This window comes from Urocitellus parryii, chromosome 13, assembly GCF_045843805.1.
Source record: "Urocitellus parryii isolate mUroPar1 chromosome 13, mUroPar1.hap1, whole genome shotgun sequence".
Taxonomy (NCBI): Eukaryota; Metazoa; Chordata; class Mammalia; order Rodentia; family Sciuridae; genus Urocitellus; species Urocitellus parryii.
Window position 1 is genome coordinate 42,240,603 of NC_135543.1, and position 22,845 is coordinate 42,263,447.

Below are 22,845 nucleotides of genomic sequence, written 5' to 3' on the forward strand. Positions count from 1 at the left end.
AGGCAAGTCTTGTCCACTTTTGCAGAATACTGTTGAGCCAATGCTTGTTCTGCATTTCAAGTGAAATTAAGGTTAAAACAATGTCAAATACCTTCTATAGTTGTATCATCTCTTCTGTACTAAAATACTCACTAGTAAATAATTTATTTTTGTTGATATTTACTATAATTTCTTAACAAAATATTCATTTAGATTAACTTAGATTTTTGGTTTCCTTATAGACTTAAATTAATAAATTAGAAATATGGATTCTAATTTCCAAATTATCTTAATTTTATATAATAAAACAAAGAAGAAATATTTACATATGTTTAAAACCCGAAATCATGAAGTCATATATTTTTAACAAGTACAATCTCAAAACATATCTTTTTTCTCAGAAATGTTTTTAAATATTGAGTTGGTTCAGAGCAAAACACTAATTCTTTAGTCTTTCAAAAGGAAAGTCTTTAGTGGGAAAACATCACTAGAGAACTATCTTCCTCCAAACAGAATTATTTATATTTATTTTTAGATGATTTTGTTACTTCAGAAAGGTCACAAAGTTCTATAACCATAAGGATTTTCCAATTTATTACTTGTCAATTTTTTCTGCCCATCCTCTCCTTCTTCCTTACATAAGAGCTCAATAAATGTAGGCTGTGGTACCTAACCTCTATGGATAGCTCCCATCAATTTGTTCCCATATCATGTGAGAAATGATACTTCTGATGTGGTACTCCTGACTTTAAGTGACACAGTCTGTTGCTTTTGCTCTTGATATTAGGTTGGACTCAAAACTTGCTTTGAAAAGTAGAATGAAGTTAAAGTAAGGTCTTCTAACTTTCAAGAATAGGCCTTAATAGGACTTGAAGTTTCTATTTTTTACAATTTGCAAACCTGTCTGGAAATTGCAAGAAGCCTCAGTCACGGTGAAATGTCATGAGGAGAAAAACCTAAGTGTTTCTATTGACAGATCCAGCTAAATATTCAGTACCAGCAGCAAACCCTAAGAGGAGACATTTTTGACCTTTTAACTCAGTTGATTCCCCAGACTATCTGAAGCAGAAGAACCATCCAACTGAGTTCAGTCAATCCATATAAGTGAAAAGTTAAGAAAGTGGTGGTTTGTTCTAAGTCATTTGAATGGTTAGAATTGCTACACAACAGTAGGAAACTAAAATGTGGATTGCCAGGATATATGATTTTTAATTTTCTTGTTATTAGGGGGGCTAGAAATAGAAATTCTAAAACTTCTCCTCTTTCATCCTTTCCAAGTAAGTTAAACATAAAAATCATCTTGATAGTTTTGAGAGAGAAAACATGGAGCATTCTTTATGAACAGATAATATTTGCATTACCAGAATTATGAGACATATGATGAAAGAAAGAAAGAAAAGTTCATGAAATAAGGTAACAACTTTGGCTGTTCTGAAAGTAGGGTTTTTTTGTTTTTTGTATACAAAAGTACATAAAATATATAGAAGTATAGTAAAAATATATGCTTAACTTGTTTGGTGTGTTTTCTATTACAATCAACATACATTATTAAGACTAATCAAAGTTGTGTGCCAAAATTCAAAAATCATCCCCATCTATTTTAGTCAAAAAAGAAGGAGGAGGAGGAGGAGGATGACAAGAAACCCTTAAACATTAGAATACTCTGAGTTTTTGCAAATAATAAGTCACATATAATAAAGTCTTATTGAAAACTATTATATTAATTTTTTGAGCTTCTTTTCTTTTTATATTTTTTTATTTTAATTTGATATATATGACAGCAGATCCATTACAATTCATACGACACATATAGAGCACAAATTTTTCATTTCTCTGGTTGTACACAAAGTAGAGTCACACTATTCATGTCTTCATACGTGTACTTAGGGTAATGATGTCCATCTCATTCCACTGTTTTTCCTACCCTAACTCCCCCTCCCTTCCCATCCCTCTCCTCTAAGTGAAGTTAGCCAACCCCCCAAAAACAAATGCCAAATGTTTTCTCTGATTTAAGGATACTGATTCATACTGTATTTTTGTGGGGGTAGGATTAGATGGACTCTAGATGAACTCCAAACAGTTACTTTTAAATCACTAACTTATTGGAAAAGCATGAGCAAGAAAAAAGTTCTGCAAAACATTGTGGAATATGCAGGGGCATTATAAAATAGATGAATAATATCTAATTAGAATGGAAAAAATCTATCTAAATCTAATATACTTTGGATGAAAATATAAAATAAAGTGAAATAAAATTCCATTGTGATGTTTTAAGAGATTGAGAAATTCAATATGTAGTTAGTTAACAGGTCCATAGACAGCATTATGTCCCTTATCTGTTTAGATTGCCTTCTCTACTGAAGTAATTTGTCCTCTGCATTATAAGTCATTTCTGACACAGAACAACAGCATATGGGCATGAAACATCTGGTTCTGTACACTTTTGGCTCAAGGTTCTGATGGAGAGGTAAATGAAGATCACCAAAGCAGCAAATTATCAACAAACTAGAGGCGATATGAAACTACACAAGGAAAACAAATGATTTTGCAAGCATAGTAAAGTGTTTTATAACACTGATGAGGTATGTTGGGAAAAAAACAAATAGCATGCCTGTCCATTTGGACAGAATAACAACTACAGAAAATTATCAAAGAACTTGTGAGAAAAATTTGTAGTGCTGTACAAATTGCCTACTGTTCAGCTTATATCTAAAATCAAAGATTGTAGTGTTTGGCTCTGACAATAAAATTTTTAAAAAATGCATGTGTACTTTGATCTACATAACATATTTTAAGGAATTTATTCCAAGGACATGCAGGTAAAAGTATTTCAGGCAGGACATCTGCCTGAAGATATTTACTACAGCAAATTTTGTAATAACATTTAAAAATGGCTTCATACAGAATCAATCAGTAAAGGATTTAAAAAAATCAATTATACTGTGTTACATACATGAAATGAGATACTATGAATCCATAAAAATAATGAGGTAGAGTTATACTGATATGGAAAATATCTAAGGTACTAATTTTGTATGGAAAACAAAAGACAAGAAAATAGAATACAATTCTCTTAGGGGAAAAGCATAAAAGAATATATGAATAGATCCATATAGGTAGGCATGCAAATTTGCTTTCTAAACAGGAAATTCCCAATGGGGGTTACCTTTAGTTGTTATGGACCAGGCAATATGGGCAATGACCAAACAGACTCCATGTTACCCTGAGGCTCCTCATCATGTAAAAATTGCTATCCCATGGGAAAGCCCTGCCTTTGTACCCATCAAGAGTTGTTTAGCAATGCATGTTTGGAAACACAAAATGGCCATTTATACAATGTAATAATTGTTCTCTCTTTGGTTCCCATTTTTCTTGGACAATGGACCCTGTCAGAGATTGATTGTCTAGATGTTAGTGACCATTCTTTAACTTGTACTCAACTAGAGACATTTTGACCCACTACCCCTTCTGCTTAGGATTTTAGATCTCATGACGTTTGTTTATGGTTTTGAATCATAGCAACAGCCACTTATGATTAATATGGTTTTAGACTATAAAAGACTTGCAGCCTACCCCTTGGCCTGGCAGCTGGTGGATCCAGACCATTGGCTGGTAAATAAAGGTTGCATATCCTGCTTTAAGATTGAAAGGGTGATTTATTGCAATGTTGCCTTAACATGGAGAGGAGGACAAGCAGGATTAAAAGAAAAGAGAAAAGGCAGAGCAGAGAAGGCATCGCTTGTCATTTTTACTTACATACAATGGTTCAATATTTTAAGTTCTTACTTTTATTAATGTTTTAATCAATAAAAACTTTCTGGCAGGAAATAAAAAGCCATGTCTCTTTTGAAATTGTCTATACTTTAAAAATGCTGTATTAAGTTGAATATATAAATAATGCTTCATATTTTAAATGTCACCTCAAAATATCTTTGCAGCCCCAACTCTTGTTCATCTTATGAAAACACCATGTAGTTTAGTTAAGTTGGCCCCAGAATGGATGATGCACTGAAGTGGTCCTTATTTGATGATGGCTTTCTATGGAGTTCAAGAAGATATCAATAAAATGTTTCTTTTTCCATCTTTCAAGAAACATTTATTAAACATCTACTATGGATAAAGCACTAGGTAATCATTGAATGTAAAGTTTATGTTTTCAGGACACCAGAGCATTTTCTAGGAGGTCAGTGTGATATTTCTAGGAGGTAAGCAGATATTTCAAAAAGAAAGGAAGTGTGTGTGTGTGTGTGTGTGTGTGTGTGTGTGTGAGAGAGAGAGAGAGAGAGATGCTACTAAGCATAGTCATACAGCATAGCTAAGCTCCTCAGTTTGATTGAATTTACAGGTTTACTTAAAATTAAAGTAAAATGTAGCCTTATGTTATGTATAAAAGACTTTTAAGGACCAAGACTAAAAATGTATATAAAAGAGATAGAAAACATACACAAATAAAATGATCTAAAGACTATTATTGTTTAATTATTAAAAATTCAATTCTCCATGAAGGCATAACTATTTTAAATGTACACACACACACACACACACAAACATTCTCTATTTTGAAATAAATGCAAAAAAATTTTAACAGAACCAAATCATTATGAACATGCATACAGAGGTAGAAACATAATTTTAAGGGCCTAATATATAACAAAAATGTGGAGTACATTATTCAAATTTTTATAAGAATTTCAAAGAGACTACCACAGAGCATTAAACTAAGCATGGCCCTTTCTAAGCATGGGTTCTGCATGACTATAAGTTATATGCCCATGAAGATAATCATAGAACCCAGGAAGATAGTCATGTGCATATCCACATAGCTTTGAAAAATATGAAGCAAAAACCTGAAAAAACAACATATGGATGAATTGACAAATTAAGCCTCATAGGTACATGGACATAGCCCTCTTGGTCATTGGAGCAGCAGACTTTTAAAGAATGTAGAAAATATAAATAACACAGCGAGTTTGGCTTAATTGCATTTATGTAAAAATCTATGCCAAACAATAATAGAAAATACATTCTTCTTAAGCAGATGGTAAACACTACAAAACTTGGCCAAGTATTGAGAAATCAGCTAATTCTAAACATTTATTATCATGCAATTAATTATCTGATTTAAACCTATATAACAGATCTATTTTAAAAAAAAATTTAAAAATCTAAAAACTCACTTATTTAGTAATTTCTGGAACATGAAAAAAATCCATAGCAAAACAAAAATAAAATTAGAACTAAATTATAACAAACATATTATGTAATAAATGTTATAAAAGTAGCAATTTTATAACTTTACAGAAAAAAATAAATCTTTTCTAATATAAACATGAGAGCTTATACTAAAAAAGTGAGAAGGCTAGATATTAGTGTGGTAAACATCCCTGTTAAGATACAACAATTCCAAAGAAAAGAAAAATGTTTACACAGAAATAAGGAAAACATAAACAAAAATACCAATTACAGAATTCACAAAATTGAAATTTGCATTTGGGAAATTGAATGAAATTGAGAACATGTACAATATTTTCATAATAGGAGTGTGGAAAATGTAAAGAAAAGTCAATTAATATGACATGGAGATAAAATAAATTAAGCAGACAATGTTATAAAATTTCTACCCCTGTAAATAAAAACCCTATATCAGAAGACAATTCCTTGAGAAAATATATCAATAATCATCCTTTGCTATCCCAAGCCTAAGTAGGACATTGAATTAACATTTAATATTCCTGCATTTATTTTTTATTTATTTAATCTTATTTTTTCTAACATTTTGTTAAAATAAAAAAAATTGAATAAATCACAGCTGAAAATTTTCCAAATTAGGATAAAGTTATAAACTTGTAAATTAAAAGAGTTGTTAAATAAATCCAAACAGCATAAATACAGAGCCTCTGTGTCAGAACACATCATATGCAAATTTTTGAAGAGTAAAGACAGTAAAAATATTGAAATAATCTAGAAACAAACAAGATATTACCTATAAAAGAACACCAATTTGAATGATAGTAGGTTGTTTCATCTGAAACAAAGTTTCCACAGAAGGGCACAGTGTATTTCAAGTGTTGAAAAAAAAAAAAAAAACCTTCAAATACAAAACCTCTACCTGGTGAAATTATCCTTCAAGAATGAAAGGGAAAATTAAGGTACATCCTTTAACAAAGAAAAGCTAAGAAAATTAGTTATTAATAAACCTATCATTAAACCAGGTGAAAAGAAATTCTCTAAGAAAAGAATAACAGAAGTACTGAACTGTAAAAAGGGGGAGAGGGGAATGACTAAAAATGGGGGAAATCTAAGGCTGGGAGTGCAACTCAGCGGAATAATGTTTGCCTGGCATACCCAGAACTGGGTTCAATCCCAACACTGAGGAAAAAAAAAATAGGAGGGGTATATTAGAGTTTTCTTCACACGAATTTCTTAAATCAGATTTGGTGATTGAAGCAAAAATCATAATACCATTTAACATTATATCCAATGTAGAGTAAATAGCTGAGACAACTATATTTTTAAATTGTAAGGATAAGGGAATTAAAATAAAGTAAGTTTTCCATACTTTGCATGAAGTAGCAGAATATTGATTTTAGTTGATTAAAATAAGTTCTATGCATGAATTATACTACTTATAGCAACCACTAATAAAACTATTTAAGACAACATGTCCCAAATCACAATCAAATCAAAATTTTATTCTAAAAATGATCAACAAGCCACATGAAGCAGGAAATAAGAAATAGGAAGGAAAAACAAGCAAAGAATGGTCCCACAATTTAGCTATTGTGAATTGTGCTGCTGTAAACATTGATGTGGCTGTGTCCCTGTAGTATGCTGTTTTTAAGTCCTTTGAGTATAAACTAAGGAGAAGGATAGTTGGGTCAAATGGTGACTCCATCCAAATTTTCCAAGGAATCTCCATACTGCTTTCCATATTGGCTGCACCCATTTTCAGTCCCATCAGCAAAGTATGAATGCACCTTTTCCCCCACATCCTCATCAACACTTATTGTTGTTTGTATTCTTAATAGCTGCCATTGTGACTTGAGTGAGATGAAATCATAGAGTGGTTTTGATTTGCATTTCTCTAATTGCTAGAGATGCTGAATATTTTTTCATTTATTTGTTGATTGATTGTATATCATCTTCTGAGAAGTGTCTGTTCAGGTCCTTGGCCCAATTTATTGATTAGGTTATTTGGGTTTTTTTTTATGTTAACATTTTTGAGTTCTTTATATACCTTAGAGATTAGTGCTCTATTAGATGTGTGAGGGGTAAAAACTTGCTCCCAAGATGTGGGCTCTCTGTTCGCCTCACTGATTGATTCATTTGCTGAGAAAAAGCTTTTCAGTTTGAATCCAGTCCATTTATTGATTCTTGATTTTATTTGTTGCATTATGGAAGCCTTACTAAGAAAGCCTAATCCAACATGATGGATAATTGGACCTACTTTTTCTCCTATTTGGCACAGGGTCTCTGGTTTAATTCCTAGGTCATTGATCCTCTTTGAATTGAGTTTTGTGCATGTTGAGAGATAGGAGCTTAATTTTAATGGGGATGGGGTAGGGGGGAGCATGGGAGGGCAAAGTGGAGGGAGGGGAAAGGAAGGGGCAGAAGGTAGGAAAGATGATGGAATGAGATGGACATTATTACCCTAATTACATGTATGAAGACACGAATGATGTGTGACTGTTTTGTGTACAACCAGACATGAAAAATTTTGCTCTATATGTGTACTATGAATCGAAATGCATTCTGCTGTAATATATAACAAATTAGAATAAATAAATATACCAAGCAAAGGAAACAGAAAGCCAATAATTCTCAGGCATATTTAAGCCCTATTATATCAATAATTAACTTTGAAAGTAATGGTCTACATACAACAATTAAAGGATGTAGATTGGCAAAGTAGATTTGTAAAGGAAGTATTCAACAATATGCTATCTGTAAGAAACTCATTCAAATACAAACATGCAAGTGAACTGAAAAGATTTGTATATTTAAGCATACAGACCATGCATATGTTTTGCTAGATTTATACTTAAGCATTCCATTTCATTTGGAATGATTATATTTCTATATGTTTTTAATTTCATTTTCCATATTTTTATAGACCTAAATTAAAATTTGCAGTTTCTTTCATTTGCCTGCTATTCATATCTACATCTGAACTCCCATATGCATTTTTCATTTCATAGTTATTTTACTTTTCATTTTCAAAATACACTGAGCCAGGAGTGGACAATTCTTTACAATCTTCACCTGCTTGCTTAGAAAGTCCATGGAGAAGAGAGCAAGGGAATTTCTCTTGTCCTTTCTGTGCATGTTCCTGGCTTAAACATACACCCTACATATGTGTGAAGTCTCCTATATACTCAAAAATACATTGGAGATTTTTAATTAACATATAAACATACGTGTGTGTGGTGGGGTGTGTGTGTGTATAATTTTGCTACTTTTCTATCCAAGCTTTTTGGTTAGTATATTGTTGGTTCAGTTGTTATCCATTATCCAAGAAGTCATGAAGCTGAAGATTTGCCTGTAATTGTTTCCTAAATATAGCCCTTGAGAAAAAGCTTTGACTGAGGTGAAATACAGACAGCTTTGCCAGAGAGGTCTTTAAGGGAATTACCAGACAGGTAAAATGATAATTATTTGTGAATGAAGACTTGAAAGGTTTCTATCCCTGTGTGCTTCTGTCCTAGGACTGTCACATTCTAGGTTTCAATTTGGATGTGGACTGTAAATCTTTAAGGTTACCACTGACCTAAAGATTAAAAGATGGGACTAGAACAAGTATAAATTCTATGAATTTTCTCTTTTTTTTAAATCAATGTTCAGCAATTTATCTTGAATAAACAACAGGTGGTTGCAAGACCTCCAATTAATTTCCAAAGTTCTGAAAAAGTTGATTTTGTCAATTTTGCCAAATTTCTCATTGCTTTTCTGGAGGAGGGAATTTTGGGCATTAAATATTTCACTACTTTTACTGACATCCTCAGCATTCATGGATGTGAACTCTAAATAGAAACTAGAGGGAGTATCTTTATTCTGTTAAAAGATATCTCTAGCAAATATCCATACTTATGGTGAAGGATTGAAAGCTACATCTTCATAATCAAAATCAAGAGCAGCCCAATGCCATGGAATCTATTCATATTACTAGAACTGTTACCTTCTAAACTATACATGTGATAGCATGTATAGTTTGAAAAACAATAAACAAAATTCTTATTACATCCATACAATAAAACTGCCTACATATAAAGAGAAAAGATTTGAGAAGAAAATAATTAGAATTAATACATTGGGTACTAAATCAATGAGTAAAAGAATTTTCATTTCTCATAGAAATAAATTATTTCACAAGTTTTTAAGAAGGAAACACAATACAAATGCAATCAAGGCAGTGTTCTATTGTATATGAATACATTAAGAAATCAATAGATAGAGTGAACACAGAAATAATCAACATTTTTTACTTTTTTTTCTAATGGGAGGAATGCATTCTCAACAATTTCTTGCTAAAAATGAAAAGTAAAACTTGACTTCTGTTAAACATCACATATGAAAATCTATTTAAATGAACAACAGACATATTTAAGAGATAAAGGTATAAAGGTACTAGAAGAAAACACAATATTTTATAGCCCAGATGTTAGGAAAGCAAGGCAAAAATCAAAACACATAAAGGAATAGTAATGTTAAATAAGTATCAGTAAATTAAATCTTGACAAGATTTTTAAGTTTTTAATCATCAAAAACCACTTGAAAAAGACAAATGGGACCTCTGGTTGCTTATTCCATCTTAGTTAGATGTCTGGTAAAGACATATCGGTTCCACCAGTTCTTCACAAGCACTCTTTTTAACTTTTGCTAGTTCATAAAAATTAAAATATGTGTATCAACTTTCACCAAAAAAATGAGAATGCACTTTTGATTAAATTTGGTATTCCTACCCAAGTATTTGAATACTTCTCAACATCTTTGGATTTCCCTAAAATTATTCTACAACACATTATAATTTCCTCTTTAAATGGTTCTTTGTAATGCAAATATTCTATTTCTTACTATCTGTTCTAATGCATTTATTCTTTTAAAAATTAAAGTGCAATCTATTTACAGTGAAATATAAACATAGCATTCCATGACATTAGAAACAATGAGAAAGATAAGTAAACTGTGGTATAGACATAAAAAAGAAATCTATATACCAATGAAGAATGAGTGATCTAGAACTGGGGTCAACACAAGATTCGATTCAAATCAAGCCCACCATCTGTTATTTGTAAATAAAAATATATTGAAACAAGTCTGTGTTTTTCCATTTAAGTATTATCTAGGTCTTCTTTCCTGGATAATAACACAGAGTAAAATAATTGTGACAAAAACTAAAAGAAAGCCTAAAACACCCAGAAAGCCTAAAATACTTACTATGTAACCCTCTATAGAACAAAAATTATGATTTGGGCATAAAAAATCAGTGGTTGATCTGAAACAATATTTATTTATGTGATGGGATCTCTAAAAAGTAGTATGTTGTATTGGTTATAACAAATAAATCAGAGAAAAAATGTGATTTCATATCTTTAAGTTCAAACACAGGCAAAATTAAACTTTCATTTTTAGACAGTTTATAAATGGACAGTAAGATTGGTATGAAACTTAAAAGAATGAATAATAGCCCAATATTTGGGGTTGCACTGGCCCTTGAGTTTGAAGACAGAATATTCAGTTAGGTAAGTGCCCGCAGGCTTCTCTGACATTGATAATGTTTATTTTTTAAGGCAACTTGTGGGCAAGGGTTCTTTGTTTTTTTTTTTTTAATTTTACTTTTGAAGTTTACATATTTTTGTATACCGGATATATTTTTAAAAAATTTAAAAAGAATACAAAGATTTTATTACAATTTCAATACTATATATATGTGTGTATATCTATACACACACACATACACACACACACACACACACACACACACATATATATATATATATATACACACACACACACATACATACATACATATATATCATTTGTTTGTTTTCCCACAGGGATGTTTCAAAATTATTAGTCAGTTTTGTGCCCAAGTCACATTGAGTGTCCATACCATGTTCCTAGTACTACTTGCCTTATCTCATTTTTAATTCACACCATCAATCAGGTAGAGAATACTAAATCTTTGTTGCATTCATGAAAAACAAAACCCTGAGGCTAAGAGAACAGAAGTAATTTGTTCCAAATCACTCAGTAAATTGTATATTTATTTAAAGGTCTCTCCCATTTCAAAACCCAGTATGATAAACACAGGAGAAGCTACCATTAAATAAATAAATGTAAAAAAATTCCAATTTGATATTTTTAACTTATTGTTTCCAGCTTCATGGATGTCACATCTGGATAATCCTATGATCTGTCATGAAAAAATTATCCATAATTTTATCAATCACAATTTGGCAGTTAACCAAGATAACATTATGTAAATAGCAAACATTTAGCAATCAAAGTACTAAATAAAATGTGGGAACTTAAAATAGAATTTAGAAAGTATGTTTTGAGTTTCAAGGTAAAGCCTTGGATCATCAAAAACTAAGATCATATTTTGATCTTTCAGTGAAGCATTTGAAAAACTCTATTAAATGATATTTTACAGAAAAAACACATAAAAAATCACTTATTTTCCTATTCATAAGATTTCATATAACTGACTTGTATTTTTACTAGGCTGTATGTCTTCTTTTCTCATCTGCCATCCGAACATTTGTTCTTTATTCACTATGCTTTTGACAAAAATTCCTATGCTATTAGTAGTCCATGTTCTTCATTTCCTCATTACAAGAGATACCCCACAATTCACAATGTAAATCAGGTTTACTCCTTTATGTAATACTGCCCAGAACACCTTTCAATCTAGAAAACCTCTCACCAGCTGTGTGACTGTTCACTTCCTGGTACCTCTGAAGTTTGCTTAGGCTCCCTCCAAGATCCTGCAGAAACTAGCTTCCAATCTGGAGTCTGGACAATTGAATGGTGCCCTGTGATCTAGGAGAACCCAGGGCAAAACTCAAATGCACCTGCTGGGAAATCTGCTTCTAGATATAGGTGTGAATTCTGAAATTTAAAGTGTCTATGTTTTGTTTTATTTTGTTGTTTTCTGCTTTACAAAATTCCCAAGTCATACTATCTGCTTTATGAATTTCTAAGCAAAATATAAAGCATTTTTAGGGTAAGAAGTTAAAGAGAGACAAACTCAACTGTCACCTACAAACCTTATGTAAGTGAACAGATTATCGTATAGCCAAACCAGTTAATTAACTCTCTTTAGTGAGCAAAGTTCAAGGTCCCTGGTGATTTCCCTGATATTAGCAATTAGAATTGATTATGGTAACAGCTGAAATATTTCAGTCATTCTGCCTGAAATCCTTGTCTGCATAATACTACACTCATAAATATTGTAGATAAGGCAATTCACAAATAATCAACTGTTTCTCCAGTAGCAAATATTTATGATGGTCAGATAGTGAAAATACCTAGCATTGAGAGACAATGCTGTATAGAATACTAGACAGAAAAATACTATGCAAATCGTGGAGAAACAGGTGAGAAAAATATAGAGAGGATATGATCTCAATCCTCAGTGTCAACCAATTGGTCACTGGCTCTATCATCATATTTTGTTAAACAGCCTAAGAACAATTTGTCTATCTTTTTTTTTAAATAACAAACCCATGATTCCAAAGTTTCACTCATTATGTTTATCACTATTTAAAAATTATAATGTCAATGACGGGACTCTTTATGCATTGTGTGTGTGTATGTGGGTTTACATAGTAGCTTATGATCATATGTAATTACACCACTTTTCCTATTTTTTGAAATTTTAAGTTGAAGAATTCAGACCATGTGATTAAATTTCAAATGACTCAAATGTGAATAATCCATACCTACTTTTTGCTTTTGAGTTCAAGCAGTCAATTTTGTTTCCACAAAAGCTTTTCACAATAGTCTTTTCAGACATACAACTTAGTTAACTAAAATAATATATTTTATTGTGTCTATTAGAATTACTAACAGATTATTCCTATAAGACTACAGGCCAATAATCATCATATAACAATGATTGTCTAGGAATGAGATTAGAGTCATTGATTAAGTGTTTAAGCCTTGCTGATTTGCCAATTCTTGTGTGGTAATCATTTAGAGCAAACATATGTAATAACAATAATAATAATAATAATTCCCAAATGAAATAAAGGGTCTAGTAGTATATTTCATTTGGTACAGACTAACTTATTGATTGTAAATCCAGTGTTTATATACGTTACTCAAGTTTTCTTAAACTGCTGTTTCTGTTTTTAACGTATATTTAGCCTGTTTCTAGTATACCCATGTTAATGATAAACAAGACAGGAGCAAAGGTACAAAAAAAGAGGGGAATATTCAAATTCATTTTCCTCCTATTCAGTCTACTTAATGGACAGGGTAAACTAAGAAAAAGTTATATATATATATATATATATATATATATATATATATATATATATATACACTTACATTATCAGAGCCATGTTCTCAGTATCGAACACAGGAGATAATTACACATGGAACATTATAAATCCTGCTTCTATAAGTAGCCTCCCTGATCACCTAATTCCTACTGAAACAGATGATTGTTCCAAAAGAGGTGGAGTGATATTACTGCCTAGGAACTGCTCTTTTGTCTTCATATAGCTAATTCAATCTCTGAGATCCTGGAATCTATAAGATTCCAAAGATGCTGCTGTGTTCTAATGATTTTCTATCTACTGGGTCTGTCAATCATTAATCAAGGGGTATTGAAGTTTCCAAATGTAATAGCAGGTTCAACCATCTCTACTCATAGTTATGTGAATGTTTGCCTCATGTATTTTGACACTGTGTTGTTAGGGGCATACATGTTAAGAAACATTGTTTCCTTGGAGAATGAGTCCTTTATCATTATTTAATAATTCCCCTCTGAATCACAGATAATTTTCCTTGCTCCAAAACTGGTTCAGTGGAAGTCAATATAGCTACTCCAACCTTCTTTTCATTAAGTATTAACAAGGTAACTCTTTTCCATTTTCTGCCTTCTTGGACTTCAGTTGAGCATTGCCTGTGGTTCTCTTTTTCCCTCCTCTTAGCATATAGTTATATTTCTGTTTTAGTTTCTTTAATACTTTCCCTAGAAAATCTAGGTTCGCTTTAATGTACTACACAGATAGTACAGAAACTTTCTAACAGTGTTTCAACCTCTCCAGCCCCTACCTTACAACAGTGCTGCCATTCATTTCACTTATCCATATGTTACAATATCCAGTACAGTTTGCTATCATTATTTGAACTATTCATTCGTTTAAATAAGATAAGACTTTTTTTAAAGTTTTAAAAAGATTTACTAATTTTCTTTCTAATTTGACATAATGCAGAAAATTGTGGTAAAATAACAAAATTTACTATCTTAACCATTCTTAAGTAATTCAGTATCATTAAGTATATCTGTATGTTTGCATATTTTTCTTTTAACCTTTACTTATCCATCCTCTGATGTTCTCTCTCCCTTGATACAGATTCTGGTTTCTGATTTATGTCATTTTTCTTCTCTAAGAACTTAATTTAACATTTCTTTCTTTTTTTTTTCCTTTAACTGAATATTTTTTTATTGTTGGTAGTTCAAAACATTACACAGTTCTTAATATATCATACTTCACAGTTTGATTCAAGTGGGTTATGAACTCCCATTTTTACCCCATATACAGATTGCAGAATCACATCAGTTACACTTCCCTTGATTTACATATTGCCATTCTAGTGTCTGATGTATTCAGCTGTCTATCCTATTCTCTACAACCCCCCCTCCCCTCCCCTCTTCTCTCTCTACCCCCTCTACTGTAAATCATTTCTTCCACTTGTATTATTCTTCTCTTACCCCTCCTTTCCTCTTATATGTAATTTTGTATAACCCTGAGTAGAATTCTCGCCTAGCATTTCTTTCAAGGCAGGACTACTGGCACCAAATTCCATTAGTTTTTGTTTATCTGGACAAGTCTCTTCACTTTGAAGGATAATTTCAATGAATACAAAATTCTAGGTTGGAAGACTTCTACTGTCATCACTTTTAACATTTGACTATAGTTTCCTGCTTTCATGGTTTCTGTCAAATAACCTGATAAAATTCTTAATCCCGTTCTTCTCTGGCTTCTTTCAAGAATTTCTCTTTAATTTTGGTTAGAGTTCTGTCATTAATTCTGGAAAACTCTCAGCCATTTTTTAATTAATTTGTTCATTCTAATTTGTTATATATGACAGCAGAATTTATTTCAATTCATAGTACACATATAGAGCACAATTTTTTATGTCTCTGGTTGTAGAAAAAGTAGAGTCACACCATTCGTGTCTTCATATGTGTACTTAGGGTAATGATGTCCATCTCATTCTACCATCTTTCCTACCTCTCTGTTCCCTACCTTCCCCTCTCTCCTCTTTGCCCTATCTAAAGTTCCTCCATTTTTCCCATGATCCCCCACCCCATTATGGATCAGGATTGGTTTACTTCACTTAGCATAATATTCTCTAACTCCATCCATTTACCTAAAAATGCCATGATTTTATTCTCTTTTAATGATGAGTAAAGTTCCATTGTGTGTGTGTGTGTATATATATATATATATCAATCACAGTTTCTTCCATTCACCTACTAAAGGGCATCTAGGTTGGTTCCACAATTTAGATATTGTGAATTGTGCTTCTATAAACATTGATGTGACTGTGCCACTATAGTATGCTGTTTTTAAGCCCTTTGGGTACAAACCAAGGAGTGGGATAGCTGGGTAAAATGGTGATTCCATTCCCTGTTTTTCAAGGAATCTCCATACTGCTTTCCAGATTGGTTGCATCAATTTTCTGTCTCACCAGCAAAGTAGGAGTGTGCCTTTTCCCCCACATCCTCACCAACACTTATTATTGTTTGTATTCTTCATAGCTGCCATTCTGACTGAAGTGAGATGAAATGTTAGAGTGGTTTTAATTTTTATTTCTCTAATTGCTAAAGATACTGAACTTTTTTTTCATGTATTTGTTGATTGATTGTATGTCATCTTCTGAGAAGTGTCTGTTCTGTTCCTTGGCCCATTTATTGATTGGGTTGTTTTCTTTGGTGTTAAGATCTCCAAACTCATTCAGTGAGACAAATAATACTCTGATTCCAAAACTTCAAAGACACATTAAAGAAAGAAAACTTCAAACCAATATCTCTAATAAACATAGATACAAAAATTCTCAATTAAATTCTGACAAATCGAATACAAGAACATTTCAAAAAGTTGGTGCACCCCGATCAAGTGGGGTTCATGATCCAAAGGACGTGGTGTGACATTACTGCCCAGGAACTGCTCTTTCATCTTAAGGATGCAATGTTGGTTTGACATATGAACAACAATAAATGTAGTTCATCACATCAATATTCTTAAAGATAAAAATCATATGATCATGTCAATAGATGCAGAAAAATAAATCCCCACAAAATACAGCACTCCTTCATGTTTAAAACACTAGAAAAACTGGGGATAACAGGAACATATCTCAACACTGTGAAACGCTATTTATGCTAAGTCCCAGGCCAATATTATTCTAAAGGGAGAAGATTTGAAAGCATTTCCTCTAAAATCTGGAACAAAACAGGGATGCCCTTCTTCACCATTTCTATATTGCATAGTTCTAGAAACTCTAGCAAGAGGAATTAGATGTACAAAAGAAATTAAAGGGATATGCATAGGAAAAGAATAACTCAAATTATCACTATTTGCCAGTGATATAACCCTATAGCTAGAAAATCCAAAAAATTCACCAGAAAACTTCTAGAACTAATAAATGAGTTCAGCAAAGTAGGAGGATATAAAATCAACACTCATAAATCAAGGGCATTTCTGTATATCAGTGACAAATTATCTGAAAGAAAATCTAGGAAAACTACCCCATTTACAATAGCCTAAAAAAAATACTTGAGAATATACTTAATAAAAGAGGTGAAAGACTTCTACAATAAAAACTATAGAGTGATAAAGAAAAAAATTGAAGAAGACCTTAGAAGATGAAAAGATCTCCCATGTTCTTGGATAGCAACATTCATATTGTCAAAAGGACTATACTACCAAAAGCACTATACAGATTTAATGCAATTACAATCAAAATCCCTACGAAATTCCTCATAGAAATAGAAAAAGCAGTCATGAAATTTATCTGGAAAAATAAGAGATCCAGAATAGCTAAAGCAATCCTTAGCAAGAAGAGTGAAGCGGGTGATATCACTATACCAGATCTTAAACTATACTGTAGAGCAACAGTAACAAAAACGAAATGAAATTGGCACCAAAATAGACTTGTAAACCAATGGTACAGAATAGAGGACACAGAGACTAACCCACAAAATTACAGTTATCTTATATTAGACAAAGGTGCCAAAAAGATTCTTTAGAGAAAAGATAGCATCTTCAACAATTGGTCCTGGGAAAAATGGAAATCCATATGCAACAAAATGAATTTAAACCCCTATTCCTCACCATGCACAAAACTCAACTCAAAGTGGGTTAAGGACGTGGGAATTAAACTAAACCCCTGAACCTAATAGAAAATGTAGTAGGCTCAAATCTTCATCATGTCAGATTAGGCCCTGACTTCCTTAATGAGACTCCTATAGCATAAGAATTAAATCAAGAATCAATAGATGGGATGGATTCAAACTAAAAAGCTTCTTCTCAGCAAAAGAAACAATCAGCAAAGTGAATAGAGAGCTTATAGAATGGGAGCAAATTTTTACCACATGCACATCAGATAGAGCGCTAATCTCTAATGTATATAATGAACTAGAAAATTCTCAGCTGTTATGACTGCAAATATTTTTTGTCTTGCTTGCTTGATTATTTTTCTGATATTCCCATTATTTGAATATTTTGGGCCTTTTGTTCCATTCTTTCTTCCCTTTACATTTGGGTTTTGGAAGTTTCTATCCACTTACCTTCAAACTCCTTTTCTCAGCTGCATTCACTCTACGGATGATCCCAGCAAAGGTAAAGTCCTTCCTATATGTTGGTAGTTCTGATTTCCAGGTTTTACTTTTGATTCTCTATTAGAGTTTCCATTTTTAATACAAATGAAAATATGGTTTGAATATTAAATGTCCCTCACAGGTTCATATGCGAAAGGCTTGGTTATCAGCCTGTGGGACTTTTAGGAGGTGGCAGAACCTTTAGGTGGTAGAGCATAGTGCAAGGAAGTTGGGGAAATACTTTCAAAGATGATATAGAATCCTGGCCCCTTCCCCTCTTTCACTTCCTAACAGCCATGAGGGGAGGAGTGTCCCCTGCCACGTGCTTCCACTAAGATCTACTGCTTCCTGCCTGCTCAAAAGTAACTTGGTCAAGCAACGGTCGCTTGAAACCTCCGAAAACAAGAGTCAAAATAAATCTTCTCTTTTAAATTGATCGTTTCACATATTTGTCACAACAATAGTAAATTGCCTGACACAATTACTCAACAATTTTTGCATGTTTTCCTACAAAGGTTTTAGTGTTTTATGATAGTTGTTATAAATTTCCAATCTGATAATTCCAAAATAACTGCCATGTCTGAGTCTGGTTCTGATACATGTTTTGTTTTTTCACTGTGTTTTTTTTTATCTTATTAAATGCTATCATCCTTAAATAGTAAGCATTAAAGGTTAAATATGAAATACTAAAGGTTAACATTGGCCTAAATAAACTTAGAATACCTACCCAACACAGTATAGCTTCCGCACACCTAGAAGAGCAGATTTTTGAATATTCTCATTATAAATAAAGTATGTTTGATATGGTAGATAACCTAGGTATTTTGGCTTGATCAATAAACAATTCATAAATGTATCAAAACATCACTCTGTACCCCTTAAAGATATACAATTAGTATTTATAAGTAAAATGACTTAAATGTTTCAGTACAAGAAAGTAAGAAAAAAGAAAAATTGAAAGGGCTTGAACAGATATATGGACATCCATTTTCGTGCAACATCATTCACATAAGCAAAAGGTGGAAGCAATAAAATATACATTGATAGATAAACAAATAAACAAAAGGTGGTCTATCCTACAATGTAATATTATCAGCTTTTAAAAAGAAGGAAATTCTGGTACATGCTACAACATAAATGAACCATGAAAATAAATGCCAAGTGAAAGAATCCAGACACCAAAGATCAAATAATGCAGAATTCTACTTATTTGAAGTATCCAGCTGGATTGAATTCATAGAGAACAAAAAGTAGAATATAATTGCCAAGGGATGAGGTACAGAGAATGGGGAGTACTGTTTCTATGGGTACAGAGTTTCAGTTTTGCAAAATAAAAAGTATTCTGGGTAGTCTTTATCATAAAGATCTTTTCTAAAACCCTAGTTTGAATTGTCTTCTGGTTTTTGTAATTGTTCTGTATTTTTCATACACTTATTATGAATATATTTTTAGTTGTTTGTAGCATAATGATTATGTATAAATATTCTAGATAGACTGCCTTTAAAAAATAAAAGTAGAAGAGCCACACCATCCTTTGTGTGCATCCCATCTCCATCCCCAGTGCATCTTGTTTTAGGCAATAGTCTCAAGCTCTGAATTTGCAGATATGAATTGAGTCAGTAGGATTTGTTCTTCACGCGGTTGCAGCATCTGTACCTTAAAATCTTGAAGAGCCTTTCAAAATATTTTGGTAATCTTATTGAACAATGGAGCGCTCAGTAAAAAATTCATGGAGGCAAATCTTTGCTTTGTAGGGTGACTACTATTGTTTTGATGCCAATTAATGGCCCTTTTTCTAATTGCAAGGCCAAATATGAGTTGGGACAGATTGATAGTTATTCCAAGCTTTGCAGAGAGGATATTGCATTACCTAAGTTTCTATAATTGCTTTTGCTGAAAAAATTTATTGAAATTTGGGGGTAAAAAATGGTGTTCTCTGTGCCTCCCTACAAGAAAAGTTCTTCTTTAAAAATACTAATTTACCAAGTATTTACTGATCAAGTAGGTTTTTTAAATTAATGGTAATAAGGGGTAAGATGTGTATATTAGCACTACCATTTCAGAGAAATATTTCTATGTTGTACAAATAATAAATATTTCTATTTCAATAATGGTGTACTGGAGTTAGGAAAATGTAGTTTAATTTGATTATTTAAGTGGTTTGAATATTCCTCATTGGTACCTAATATGGATATAAATTGTACCTATATTTATATCCGGGACCACTATTACCTATACAAGCAACCTTTCATAGGGAGCACATCAAACTCTATTGACCCTAATTTTCTTGCCGGAGAATTTGAGAGCTCAGAGAAGAAAGAGAGTGGTGGGATAGTAGGCAATTTTAAAGTCTCCTCATTTGATTTTCCTATTTTTGATATCATTGCTGCCCAAGAGAACTAATTTCAGATATAAATCCTATCCATAGTAAGGAAAGAGTATTAGCTGGCGAGAAAGAAAGATGATATAATTAGTTTAAAAAAAGAATTATCCTTTTATACAATCTTTCCAGTATTCATAAATTTAGTAATAAAAGTAGGTTATTTTATTTTTATTTTAATAAATTTCACTCTGCATTATCACCAAAATGTGTTTCAGTTGAACCTGCAAAATATCAGCAGGAGAAAGATCTGTAAATATTCAAGAGTGAAAGTAGGCTATTTTTTGTCATTCCAACTACAATACAGTGACAAAGAAGCTCTGTTATGTACTAGATGTTACTTTTAAAATTGTTTCCATATTAGTTATTACATAGAAGCATAAACACTTTGAATCTACGTATAGCAAAAAATTTGCAAATTCCATTATTTGACTGGATTGTGAAATTAACTGAAACTCATTCCATACATAAACAACTTTGAAGTAGCTTACCTTAGACAGTTATTAGAAAAAAAATATGATCTAATTCAGAGAAAAAGAATTTACCCAAAGAATTCTACAATATTTTATTTTTTAATTTAAAATACGTATATCCAAATGACTGACTGTTCTGTTCTGACTTTTAATAGGCCATAAAATAATGAGTGTTTCAAAAGCTTCACAGTAACATACTTAGATAATACTAACAGATAATAGTGTAATGGACCTCCATGAGCTGAGTATCAAATACTTATTGTTCAATTGTATAATCACAGTATTATGATGATGTTATACAATGATATAATTGGTTTAAGAAAAGAAATTATCCTTTTATGCCATCTTTCCAGTTTTCATAAATTTAGTAATAAAAGTAGGCTATTTTTTCTCATAAAAGTAGGCTATATTTCCTCATTGGTACCTAATGTGGTTATCATGAAGTTTACTAACATATGCATAATGTATATAATGAACTGTCGGTGTCCAACATATAGTAAACTCTATTACTTGCCCTTTTGTGTGTGCTGGTTTGTGTGTGCTATTTTAAGATTATAAGTACACATTTAGTAACAATTTGGGTAAAGGAAGTTTGGTAATATTTAAGGTTTAAAAAATCTCAAAAAAGACATGGAAATGGAAGGAGACCCTCATTGTTATACAAAATTACATATAAGAGGTTGTGAGGGGAATGGGGAAAAAAACAAGGAGAGAAATGAATTACAGTAGATGGGGTAGAGAGAGAAGATGGGAGGGGAGGGGAGGGGGGATAGTAGAGGATAGGAAAGGTAGCAGAATACAACAGTTACTAATATGGCATGATGTAAAAATGTGGATGTGTAACCGATGTGATTCTGCAATCTATATTTGGGGTAAAAATGGGAGTTCATAACCCACTTGAATCTAATGTATGAAATATGATATGTCAAGAGCTTTGTAATGTTTTGAACAACCAATAAAAAAATAAAATTAAAAAAGACATATAACTATAAGGTAAGGCTAAAATTCTGGGTATTCTCCATTTGCAACTTCTCCAATCATATTATATTTAGTTGATCTTCTAATGGTGTGAAGAAAGAAAACAATTTGTACAATTATTTTTTCTGATATATTTGCCATTTCACTTAGAATGTGATATTCTGGGGCTTTATATTTAAAACCACATGTAATCAATCAGAATAGCTTTCTCAATTTACCTGAGACATAAAAGGTAACATCTTGGTGATTGACAGATATGGATTTTTCATGTCTTCTTATTTCCATTTGTGGAGAAATACAATCAATCAAAATTTGAGTTTTTATCAATTTTCTTATACTTTTGACAATGAATAGTTATAACCCATGACTTTTTACATGAATCAAGTATGGTCCAAGGAATCTTAACCATGAAAATGGTTATCTGTGAAACATCAACAAACTTAGCAACCCTTAGTAGAACACTTTTTCAAGAAAGTACCAATACTAATATATTTTTCACAGTATTCATGCTCATAATATTATTAATTCAGTTCTATAAAAAATAATGAAAGCATGTAGTAAATACACAGTTTTGGATCATTACTAAATAGTGACCTTGGTCAACAATTAACCAACCTCTAACATAGTTTCCTCATTGGTAAAGGGGGTTTGACACTAGTACTTACCTAATATGATTGTCATGAAGTTTACTAACATAAGCATAATGTACATGATGAGCCTGTCAGTGTCCAACATATTGTAAACCATCCATTACTTGCCCTCTTGTGTGATTTTGTTGCTGTTATCTTAATCACTCACTAAAAAGCAGGACAAATAAAGTATAAGTAATAAGGAAGCAAAATGCACAACAGAGTTATTTCATAATCATCATGACAAACGTTAGATAAAGATTGTTCAAGTGGGAAGGTCCATGATTGGACCTTCACTCACTTAGTTCATTATGCCTTCCTGTGGACTCCTCATTTCACCCCATG